At 36.0% G+C, this 3,881-nt stretch overlaps 1 long non-coding RNA gene across 1 annotated transcript; it reads right to left on the reverse strand.

Annotated features, from left to right (window-relative positions):
• Positions 1-2,717: 2,717 nt before the first annotated feature.
• Positions 2,718-2,995, reverse strand: LOC116012596. Its single transcript, XR_004097160.1, has 2 exons — positions 2,950-2,995; positions 2,718-2,772 (listed from the first exon to the last, which is right to left on the reverse strand). It is a non-coding gene; the product is annotated as an uncharacterized LOC116012596 (long non-coding RNA).
• Between the last annotated feature and the right edge of the window lie 886 nt (positions 2,996-3,881).

Genomic DNA, 3,881 nt, shown 5'->3' on the forward strand with positions numbered 1-3,881 from the left:
CAAGGTTTGAACATATATCTTATTTTTACTTCAAAGATGACTAAAAACATCACCATCAAGGTAATTTCTTATCTTTTAACTATTTATCCTTGAATATTCATGAGTTGAGAAGAGCTTGAATGTGAAAATTTCTTCTACATTACCTTGCATGATTTTGAATGATTTGAATGTTTAAATTGGTTTATAATGCTTCATAGAACTATCCTTTGATGTTTTCTTTCATTATTGATCATTGCATTGCTGGATTGATATATATTTTTGAGCTTCAAGTGTGAACACCATTGATGAACATATGGGTTTGTTAAATTTCTTGTTCAAATTATGAAATTGATGCTTGAATTGATGTGTAAACTTGTTATAGAACTATTATATGCCATCAGTTTGACTTTTCACATGCTACATTGCCTAAATTGAATTTTCAATTTCAAACCCTAATTTTTGAATTTGGGGAAGAAGATGAAGTTGACTTTTTGAAATTCTTGACTTTTATAGTTGACTTCTTATTTGACTATCAAATTGAATTATCTTATGATGATATTATGCATGTGTGTGATAATGGAATGATATTATTGATATTCTTATGCTAGAATTGTTCAAAATATAGGGGAAACTATCGCAAAATTTTCGAAAATTCTTAGCCCTATATGTTTGAAATCCATTATCTTGACAAGGAATTTTACACAAATGCAATGGTGACTTATTTGAAAGATATTTATTCAAAACCAATTACCATGAATGTTAATTTCTAAAATTTGTAGGATGGGACGCGCAAAAGAGATTGCAAAGAAAACCAAATACGATCATGGTAAATCCAGCAGGTCGCGACCACGACCGCGAGAGGTAGTTCAACAAGCTCCCCAGGAGCGTGGTTCAAGGTCACTAAGACACTTGACACCCATTCAGCTGACCTCGGTGGATAATTACAAAGGGAAACAGCTATCGGTCGGCCGTTGCTTCGACTACAATGTTTTAGCAGAATTCGGTTGTTTGAATGAGGTGAATGGACTTCTAAGGCACCCACAGCTCCGCACTCTGTTCGAGTGGAGAGGACCTACCTTCGCGTCTATCACATATGAATTTTTGGCGACATTAGAGATCCGCAAGGAAGTTAACAATGCGAGAGAGTCCATTTCATTCACAGTGTTTGGCAACCACTATAGTATGTCAGTTAACACTTTAGGTGTTATGCTTGGATTCCACGATGCTGTGAGCGTCTCTATGCTGTATTTCAGAGAATTTAAAGAGGATTTTGATTCGGAAGCTGTTGCTATTCAGTATTGGAAGAGCATCACCAACAATGCCCCTTACAATTCATCAAACCTCAAGGCAAACCTCATCACCAGAAATGCTTTAAAGGCTATCAGATTAGCCTTTGTAGTGAATCTCTCTGGCAGAACCACCAATCGCAACAAGGTCTATAAACAAGATTTGTTTTATATGTGGTGCATGGAGAATGAAGTGGAAATCAACATGGGCGTGCAAGCAAGAAAATGGCTCCAAACCCAACAAAAGCCTAAGGTTCAAACTGTGTTCATTGGACCTTTTGTTACAAGATTGTGCCACGGGTTGGGCCTTACAAACCTTCTGATGGGAGAGAAGGATGAAGGTTTCATGGTTGCTTTCACTGTTGGGGAATTCTTTGCCATGAATTTGAGGCTGGGAGGTGATGATGCACCGGATCTAGAGGCTTCTGATGATAATGATGAGGATGAAGAGAATGAGGAGGATGAAGCTGCGCAAGAGCAAGGCCACACTTCTATGGATTGGGAAACGACTCAGACCTTCCACAGGCAGCTCCACGATGAACAAATGAACTATTGGCACGAGCAGCGAACGTGGCAGGAAGGCCACTTTACATCCATATCTGCGAGACAAGATGTCCACACTGAAGAGCTTAACCGCATGAGAAGGGCAATGGAGGAGAATGATAGAAGAATTGCTGAGCTTGAGGCTAGATTTGATAGCCAGTTCCACCCTCCCTCCTTCGGTGATCAATGATGCCTTCCTCAACCGTTCTCGATCCTGACATTTGACACGAGATTCTGAGTCCACTTAACACTGGTTACTTTGATTGATGGTCCCACCTGAACACTAGGATCCCTATGCGCGGGGTTCCGACCTTTATTTCTTTACTTTGCTTTACTTTATTGCTTTATGTTATTTACATTCCAACTGCTTTACTTATCCGCATTTCTATTTGAATAATTTTGCTTATTTACATGCTTTATTATCTATGTTTATGTTTTATTGCTTTTATATTTCTATCAGCTTATAATAATTGAATAGCACTCCGAAAACCCCACTAGTACAAAAATGTAAATACGCTACACCTGTAAAAGACTTTAGGCTACACTTGTAGCAGGTGTAGCCTATGCCAGTGACGCTGAAAGGCATAAGCTTTTCGCAGCACCTGTTAACAAGTGTCGCGCCTGTTAACAGGTGCCGCGAAAAGCTCACAATATTTTATTATTTTTTTCTTTTCGCGGCACCTCTTTGAAGAGGTGTCGCTGATACCTTTTTTGTTTTTGAAAAAAAAAAATATATATATATATATATAATATACTAAACAGGTAATTATTAATTTAGAAACATAATTTATTATCTACTTCAAAATTAGGGACTATTATTCATCAAATCAAGTAAACAAAAAAAAAAGCAATATTGTCAAACTACATAAGATTATTACATTAGAAACTAAAATATAACAAAAATCTTTATTTCTCTATAAATTCCCAATGAAACTCCACTCTATATCATCTGGAAGCTGCAAATCTGCAATATGCCCAAAATTTGAAATCTAACACTTATCAATAAGGGAAAGCAGAGTAATAGAAAACTCAGTACAAATTTTGCATCATCAAAAAGAGAATACATGCTTGGAAACACATCTCTCAATTTTATTTCATTTTTCCAAAAAAAAAAAATTATTTCATTGAAAAGAGTGTTTACCTGCTACAGTTGGAACTATTAAATTCTTCTCCTTCTTGGCACATTCCCTTCCAATAGGATGGAACACTATGAAATCCATCATCATTAAAGCTTTCAGATTCGGGCCATATCTCTGCACTAAGCAAAAATTGAATAATAATAAGTCAAACTACAATGTAAATGTTAACAACCATGGGCACCATTACATACTAACCAGAATCTATGACACCAATTATAGAAGCAACTCCAAAATGAGCCCTTCTTAGTATTCCATTCTTCAAATGAGATTTTACTTGCAAAAAATCCCAAATTCTTGTTGTGTGCAAATTTAAAATTCTCTGAGGATATACGCAAACAACTCCTGGGATATATGTGGTTGCCACAAATTACAAAGGCAGGTTAACACACAGGAAATAAACCAAAACTGAGTTCAGTAGCACATTAAATTAGCATACCTACAATTTGCTTAGCCTGAATTGGACTTAAGACAGCAGCGAAGCCTGAGAACTCATGCTTGTAGCTATACAGAATTGATTTTACGACAACTTCTTTTCTAACAACAAAAGCCCCATTAAGTTACATGTAGTTCCCCGTACAATTGAATAATGAACCTTGAAATAAAATACAAATAAAAGAAAGCTCAAAGCTATTATTTGTAAAGAATATACTGTTTATGATGCAGTTGCACCATGAAGATCAAGTAATAATATACGGTGTATAGGAAGCTCTTATAAATCACACAATTAATACAACAATGTTTCTTCAACAGAATGTTTGTTAAATATGAATGTCTTCAGAAAAGTTTTACAATGATGAGCCATAGTAATCACATCAGATTTTGGGTCACACTAGCTGGAATCTCAAACAGTCAAACCCTCTAAGTTCTTAGGTATTCTGAGATTCCAAGTAATCACATAACCAAAGTTAATGTGAGATTACGTCAACCAACCACC

The sequence above is a fragment of the Ipomoea triloba genome, chromosome 3 (assembly GCF_003576645.1).
Source record: "Ipomoea triloba cultivar NCNSP0323 chromosome 3, ASM357664v1".
NCBI classification, from domain to species: domain Eukaryota; kingdom Viridiplantae; phylum Streptophyta; class Magnoliopsida; order Solanales; family Convolvulaceae; genus Ipomoea; species Ipomoea triloba.